The sequence below is a fragment of the Sus scrofa genome, chromosome 18, assembly GCF_000003025.6.
Source record: "Sus scrofa isolate TJ Tabasco breed Duroc chromosome 18, Sscrofa11.1, whole genome shotgun sequence".
NCBI lineage: Eukaryota > Metazoa > Chordata > Mammalia > Artiodactyla > Suidae > Sus > Sus scrofa.
In genome coordinates, this window is record NC_010460.4 from 52,868,570 (window position 1) to 52,877,413 (window position 8,844).

General features: G+C 41.9%; 1 long non-coding RNA gene across 1 annotated transcript; it reads right to left on the reverse strand.

Annotated features, from left to right (window-relative positions):
* On the reverse strand, positions 8,059-8,633 carry LOC102167258. Its single transcript, XR_309150.3, has 2 exons — positions 8,510-8,633; positions 8,059-8,316 (listed from the first exon to the last, which is right to left on the reverse strand). It is a non-coding gene; the product is annotated as an uncharacterized LOC102167258 (long non-coding RNA).

Sequence of the window (8,844 nt, forward strand, 5' to 3'; positions counted from 1 at the left end):
GATGTGAAGGGGGAGCTCTCCCGCTTTATTTGAAGCTCTGTTCCCTGCCCCTACCTCACGGGTTAAAGTGTATCCGTAGGCGCTTAATGAATTTTAATGTCAGGGATACTGCCCTGTTGAGAAGTTACAGAGAAAATTCCCCAAACCTAAGAGAGTGAGTTTGTTTCAGCCTGTTTTATCTGCCGCTGTGGTAGTTCCTTTGGAAAGGAAAGGCTTTCCAGGTCATGTCCAAGATAAATGGTTTTTGACTCAGACATCTCACAAGGCTGATCCCGTTCGGCTGTAAGAGGAAGAACACACATGCTGGAGAAGTAAGCACAGAAACTTCTGGAAAAGAGATCCTACTCTATGGGCCTTTTACTGTCCCCCCACCCCCGAAAACATGAGCTGCCTGGATGCTGCTTCTACTGACACATAAGCACATGCACACTCATGCGCCTCTACATGGGTTCACGTGCACGGGGCACCTGACGAGCCTTCCCTGGGCAGAAGGGTGTCTCTGGAAAGTCAGCTCATTCTCCTGCAGACCCCTTTGTTACCAGCAGCGAAGTTAGCCACCGTGCAACCACAGAGTCGGGAAGTCTCTGGATCCAACCCTCTGGATTCCCAGCCTTCTGTCTCAGCACAGTTCCCAAAACTGAGGGGAAAAAATAATAAGTGGAAAAAAATTTTTTTCTCATAGTGAATGGATGCAAACCAAATTCAGCTTATACCTTAGGATCCGGGAACATATTCTTGGACGTGGTTACCTGGAAACAGACATTGGAAGCGAAGTCCTCCCAGCATGACTGCCTAACCACCAACACAGTTGGGGGCCACGCACAAGACAAGAGACTCGAAAAGAAAATGGAAACATCTGAGGGAGACGGTAGGAAAAATGTCTTTGGACTGTGCAGCCAGTGGAGCAATGGAGCAAATGACTTGGGGGAACATTTGTGGCTCCCTAAATAGAGGCGTTCAGGAGAAAAGTGAGAGGGAACACATATCCCCGTTGTCGTTATTAAGCAGCGTTTATTGAGTGCGGACAGGGTACGAGGTAGCTTTCCAGACGCGGAGGCACCCCCAGTTCCTGTGGAAAAGTGTGGGGAAGAGCTGCCTTTCGGGCGGCTCTGGGCTGCGGTGGAACTCATGACTCACGAAGACCGGGTCTGAGGCTCCGAGGCAATGGCCTTGAACCTGGGAACATGCATTCCTAATGTGATCAGTAATGGCAACTCTAAGAATCAGTAACTCGGATTTCAGTGTGTGGTTTGACGTGTTACCATGTTTTGAAACTAATCCAGTACATCTTCCCTCTTGGGCATATGTGATGGAGAAAAATGGGGTTGGGAATAGCAACTAAGTCGTGATGTCTACAGCCTCATTTTTTGGTTGTTATTGTTTTGTTTTTCTTTTTAGGGCCACACCCATGGCATATGGAGGTTCCCAGTCTAGGTGTTGAATTGGAGCTGGAGCTGCCGGCCTCCACCACAGCCACAGCACGTGGGATCCAAGCCATGTCTTGGACCTACACCACAGCTCATGGCAACGCCGGATCCTTAACCCACTGAGGGAGGCCAGAGATGAAAACAGTGTGCTCACGGACACTGGTCAGGTTCATTAACCACTGAACCACGACAGGAACTCCACCTGCCTCATTTTGAGTAGAAGAAACAGGCCACTTAAGAAAAAAATGGGGGAGTTCCCGTCGTGGCGCAGTGGAAACAAATCCGACTAGGAACCATGAGGTTGTGGGTTTGATCCCTGGCCTTGCTCAGTGGGTGAAGGATCTGGCATTGTCATGAGTTGTGGTGTAGGTCTCAGACTCGGCTTGGATGCTGCGTTGCTGTAGCAGTGGTGTAGGTGGGCAGCTATAGCTCCGATTGGACCCCTAGCCTGGGAACCTCCATACGCCTCGGGTATGGCCCTAAGAAGACGCACACACACACACACACAAAAAGATTCCACTAACAGTCTTGTCAACGACAACAGAGAAAGTCCTCCAACAGTGACGGGTTTTACTTTTTAGGTCCTTAGTCTATGCCAGGCACTGCTCTAGGCTCTAGGGCTCAGGACACTGAGACCTCAGCCAACGAAACCACACGCTCATGTTTTCTCCCATCAAGAGTTACAGGAGAGGGTTTCTGGGGAGTCAGACCTGCCCGGACTACAGCCGAGATGCCCACGCCAGTCTGGTAATTAACGTGCCTGCTGCAGTAACTGAGAGAGTGGCTCTTGAGGAGGAGGAGCCCACCCTAGGAGCCCCAGGCATGAGGAGAACCAAAGGAATGGAAGAGGAGCAAACAGAAAAGCTGCTGATGGAGAAAACGAGGGACTCTGGGCCCAGAACAGAAGGTGTCTTTCCTCGGGGTCCTTTTAAAAGGTGTCCTTAGGACTGTTTTAGAAGAAATTAAACACAAAGACATAGAAGGAACAGGGCCAATGACAGAGCTTTCACAAATACAAATCTAAGTTAAAAGTAAAGGAAGGCCGGAAAGATAACGTTGAAGACATCTCGAAGAACCCAGAGCAAAGGTATGGAAAATATGAAAGAAAAAAGAAAGATGGAAACAGTAGGAGCATTCACCACAAGATCCAGCATCTGATCAATGAACAGTCTTGGGTTGTGGTGGCACAGTTTGCTTCTCTTGTGGTGGTAGTGGTTGTTATTGTTTATGTATGAATAGAAAATAACAGCTGACGTTCGTTGAGGGTTTTCATTGCGTTGGAACCTGAGCTAAGGTCCCAGCCCACAACGTCTTGTTTTATTATCCCACCCCTTTAAAAAATATTTTCATGCACTCAAACTCGTTCTTATATTTCATTTAACTTGAATTTTATGGGAGAATAGTTGATTTACAATGTTGTATTAGTTTCAGGTGAACAGCAAAGTGGTCCAGCCATACGTATACATATCTCCACTCCCTCTTCAAATGATTTTCCCAGCCAGGCTGTCCCAGAACATCAAGTAACCCCCTTGCTGTACACTGGGGGAAAAAAAAAAAAGAAAAAGAACATCAAGTAGATTTCCCTGGGCTCTACTGTAGGTCCTTTTCAGTCATCCATTCCACATGTAGCTGTTATTATCCTACCACTTTATTAATGGAACTGGGATGGTACACCAGAGAAGTATTTAGAAGGTAAGTGATTATGACGTGGTTATGGATTACATTCAGCTGTGGGGAAGAGAAAATAGTCACGGGGTAAATTTGGGGTGATTGGATGGCCACACCCAAGATCAGAAAAGCAAAAGAAGCTGGGATTGGGGCCAAAGATGACGTGTTCAATTTTAACAGGTTGATTTAAAGATGCTTAAAGCACCTCTAAAGGATGTGCTCTATAGATGGTTGGCTTTGTGGGTTCCAGGTGCAGAGAAAGATTTAGGAATCACTCAGTTAAAACCAGAGTGGATTCAATCACTCCAAGTGTCTGAGTGTAGACAGAGAAGGGTCAAAGGCCAAGAAGAAGGGAGCCCGAGAGAGACTAAGAAGGAAGATTCAGTAAATAGGGATCCTGGGATGAGACAAGAGAGGTCTTGGGAGACGGTGGCCAAGGATGGAAATGCATGCCCTGGAATTTTCTATGTAGAGAATTATTGGCAGGTAGTATTTGCCAGGAAAAAAAAATTTTTTTGGCTGCACCTATGGCATGCAGAAGTTCCAGGGCCAGAGACCAAACCCATGCCATAGCAGAGACCCAAACCACAGCAGTGACAACATCAGATCTTAACCCACTGCACCACCAGGGAACACTCTGGTGTTCTGGGAATAAGCTGGACGCAGCTGAAGAATGAATAAGAAATGAATTGATCAAGATCTTCCTCTGCTTCATGCGTGAAAATAGATGAATAAGGTCTATGTCAGCAGGCATTGCAGGGCTAAGAGATAATGTCTGTATAGTATTTAGCAAAGTGCCTGGCACATAATACACACTCAACAAATGTAGGAGCTATGCACATATACATACACATGTATTAAAGTTTTAACCAGTGTGTCATAGTGATTTGGTGCAGGGATTATGGACCTAATAGACTTGGGTTTGTTGTCTACTCTGCCACTGAATAGTTGTGTAAACTTGGGCCCGTCACTTTGTTTCTGTGAGTGTCTTTTCTTTTATCTACAGAATGGGGAGTGGAGGAGGACTTGCCTTCTAAGCTGATTTCTAGGTATTCTTCATGATTTTTTCCTTTTATCAATTGTATCTTAATTTACGAATATTTGTGTTCTGCTTTCAGGGTGAACTCTCATACAGTGTATGAATTGATATAGTTGGGGTTTGTCTCATTCCATAAGCATAAATATAGTTAGGTTTATAGGGTTGGTTGGTTTATAGTTTGGAATATAGGGTGGGTTCTCCCTAGCATTCTCTCTTCCCCACGTGAAAGGTAAAAAGCCAGGTCTTTTGTGCATCTTTGCTCTGGGTACTTCTGCTGGGGAGACCCTCCCTACAGTCAGAAGAGACAACAAGGAGCATCCAGAATAGGAAAGGAAGAGAGGGTATGTCCAAGGACAGAGAAGGAGCAGTGGGTAGAGGCTGGCATCCACACTGCAGAACCAGTTGAGGCAAATAGGAAGCTGGATGGTGCCCAAAGAGAGTGGCAAAGTCTCAATCTTTCTGGCACCTTACGGCTCAGACACCAAGTCCCAACACTAACCACTGGGGACCTGTGAGGCTCTTTCCTTTGGCTAAGACCCAGGGGGAAGGGCAAAATATCACAACAGAGGTTTTATTTCCCATTGATTTGTATTGATTTGCAAACTAAAGAAGTGTAATGTATTGCAATAATTTAGGTGTACTGGCAAATTTTGGTCAATTGGGAAGGTGGATTGGCCAAAGTGACAGTGATGGAGGTGGCAAGAAGTGTCTGAATACGGATCTCTTTCAAAATCAACCCATCATTTTTCACTTGCAAGAAATGAACTTCTTTCTCTTCTCTCATATCTCTAAGTTATCATTCTTTTTAATTTCTCTTTTGTCTCCAAAGAGAAACATTCTTAAATCTCATACATCTTAAGACCAGGGAATGCTTTCTTTCAGTCCTCCTGTCTCTGCTCTTCTTCACAACTTTCGAGAAAGAGTAATCTCCAACAGGAAGGGATGTTCTTCCAACCTGACAGGATGGGCCCTGGCCTCAGGGTCCCATGACGGCTCCCGCCCATAGCCGCAGAGACCACAAGCATCCAGCACTCTAACTAAAAGTCTAAGGCCAAGATTTAAATAGGGTTCAGGGAAACAGAAAGGAGAAAAAGTGAGAATTCATCTACTATTCTGTATGGAACCACGAGAGTCACCAAAGAGCCAAAGCAATCTTAAGAAAAAAGGACAAAGCTGGAAGCGTCCACTTCTGGATATCAGGGTATATTACAAAGCTAGAGGAATCAAAAAAGTATGGTACTGGCATCAAACCAAACACACAGATCAATGCAGCAGAATAGAGAACCCAGAAATAAACCCAATCATATATGGTCAATTAATTTACAATAAAGGAGCCAAAAATATACAATGGGCAAAGGGCAGTCTCTTAAATAAATAGTGTTGGGAAAACTGGACAGTCAAGTCCAAAGGAATAAAACCAGACGCCTATCTTATGTCATACACAAAAATAAACGGATTAAAGACTTGAACATAAGACTTAAAACTCCTAGACAAAAACATGGGGGGGGGTTGTAAGCTCCTTGACATTATTCTTAGCAATGATTTCTTGGATTTGACACTTTTTATAAAGCAATAAAAGCAAAAATGAATGAACAGGACTATATCAAACTAAAAAGCTTCTACACAGCAAAGGAAACAATCAACAAAATGAAAAAGCCAGCAAAACATAGGATAAAATATTTGCAAAACATATGTCTGACAAGGGGTTAATATCCAAAATATGTAAAAAAAAAAACCCATAAAACCCAATAACAATAAAAATCTGATTTAAAAAATGGGCAGAAGAACTGAAAAGACATTTCTCCAAAGAATACATATAAATGGCCAACAGGTATATGAAAAAATGCTCAACATCACTAATCATCACTAGATGCAAAACAAAACCACAATCAAATATTACCTTGTACCTGTTAGAGTGGCTATACTAAAAAAAAAAAAAAAAAAAAAAAAAAACAAGAGATAACAAGTGTTGATGAGGATATGGAGAAAAGGGAACCCTCGTGAGCTATTGGTAGGAATGTAAATTGGTGCAGCTACTGTGGAAAACAGTATGGAGGTTCCTCAAAAAATTAAGAATAGAGTTACCAGCATCTCCACTTCTGGATATATATTCAAAGGAAACAAAATCGCAATCTCAAAAAGATGCTGTATCCCATGCTCATTGCAGCATTATTTACAGTATCCAAGACATGGAAACAACCTAAGTATCAACTGACAGACAAATGGTTAAAGAAAATGTGGCATATATACACACACAGATATATATGTACATACACACATGCCCAATGGAATGTTATTCAGCCATAAAAAAGAAATCTTGCCATTTACAATAATGTGGATGAACCTTGAGGACAATGTGCTAAGTGAAATAAATTAGACAAAGACAATATTGTATGACCTCACTTACCTAAAAAAAAAAAAAAATCGAAGAAACTAACAAAACCCTCATAGATGCAGAGAGCAGACTGGTGGTTGCTAGAGGCAGGGGGTAGAGGATGGATAAAATGGGTGAAGACGGTCAAAATTATAGACTTCCAGTTATAAGATAAATAGGTTCTGGGAATATGACATACAGCATAATTTTTTTGGGGGGGGCTTTTGTCTTTTTAGGGTCACACCCATGGCACATGGAGGTTCCCAGGCCAGGGGTCAAATCAGAACTACAGGGGCTGGCCTATGCCAGAGCCACAGCAATGCCAGATCCAAGCTGTGTCTGCCACCTACACCACAGCTCGTGGCAACGCCGGATACTTAACCCACTGAGCGAGGCCAGGGATCGAACTTGTGTCCTCATGGATGCTAGTAAGATTCGCTTCCATTGTGCCATGAAGGGAACTCCATCATAAAATTTTTTAAAGAAAAAAAAAAAAACAACATTAAGATTGGGAAAAGACTTGAATGAAAAGGACTAGAAAGCTTGGCAACAGATAACAAGATCAAGGGAATGAAGTATAATGTTTATATCTGTACACATTCAATAAGTGATTAAAAAAGGCATTCCAAACAGGGAAAACGATCAATGACACTGATGAAAGCTTTGGAGGAAAAATTTAAGTTATAGCTCTTCCTTATTATGGCTGCCAAAATATATTCCAGATATTTTGGATTAAAGAATAAAACGCAAAAAAAATATTTAGAGAAAAATGTAGCTAAATATCTATTCGATTTCCTGCTAGAGAAGAAGCTTCCCCATCAAATAAAAGGTTTCTATATTAATTTACATAAAAATGTAAATTCTCTTTTGGTCAGAAACACTATAAACAAAATTAAATAGCAAGAACAAAAGGGGAAAAATTAAAATAATATGTAGCAAACAATGCGTTTGGGTGCTTTATATAAAGAGTTATTAATAATAAAATATATTTTTATAACGATTTTTATTTTTTCCATTAGAGCTGGTTTACAGTGTTCTGTCAGTTTTCTACTATACAGCAAGGTGACTCAATTGCACTTACATGTATACATTCTTTTTTCTCACATTATCATGCTCCATCATAAGTGACTAGATATAGTTCCCAGTGCTATACAGCATTGCTTATCCATCCCAAAGGCAATAGTTTGCATATGTTATCCCCAAATTCCCAATCCAAAATAAAGCCACATATAAATGTAATGCAATTAAATTGCTTCTAAAATATAAAACTATATGAGTTTTTTTTTTTTTTCCTTTTCTTTTTTGGCCATGCCTGCAGCATATGGAAAGTTCCCTGGCCAGGGAACCAATCTGAGCCACAGCTGTGACTTATGCTGCAACTGCGGCAACGTCAGATCTTTAACCCATTGCTCTGGCTGGGGATCGAACCCGCATCACCTCAGAAACAATGCCACATTCTTACCCCACTGCACCACAGTGGGAACTCCTATATGAATTCTTATACATAAAATATATACCACAGACTAAGTGAATGAACAGCTACTCAAAAGTAAGTTGTGCGCATGGACAATGACAATGTTTTATTGTAACTGGTAATTTTAAAAAGTACAAGTTAAAACAAACTATGTACCAGAGGAAAGACTACGATAACCTCCGGGCTAGACCGTGGGGCAAGAGCCGTGCTTTTACACGGCTGGTTGTAACGCAAAGCGGTGAAAGCTTTCAGGAGGGCAATCTGGCAATAGACATCAACATCTGACATACGGCCTTTTTACTCTTGGATCCAATAACATCCTCTAGGACTGTACCTTAGGGAAATAAACCAGGTTGGCACTTAAAACATAAACATACAGCTGGAACACTACTTATACTTGAAAATTTTATAAACTTCAACGTCCAACAATAGTAGACGGGTTTAAAATTAAAGGCACACCTATATGCTGGATTACTCCCCAATCATTAGGGTTTTCAAGGACAAATTAGGCCCTGGCAAATACTCACCCTTTATTAATGAATGAGGAGTTCTCTTTGGGTGCAGCGGGACAAGGATTCGGCGTTGTCGCGGCAGCAGCTGAGGTTGCTGCTGTGGCACGGGTTCAGTCCCTGGATTGGGACCATCGACACGTGCAGCCAAATAATAATAATAATAATAAATGAAAATATAGCAATATACAAAATTATATTTAGAATATGATTGTAATTTTGTCTTACACGTACTCATGTACGTACTCATGTAATCGTGTGTATATATGTATATATACATACACGGACATACACACACGATGGCAGGTAATCATACCTATACAGGTATAGATATATAGAAATGTATGGATATA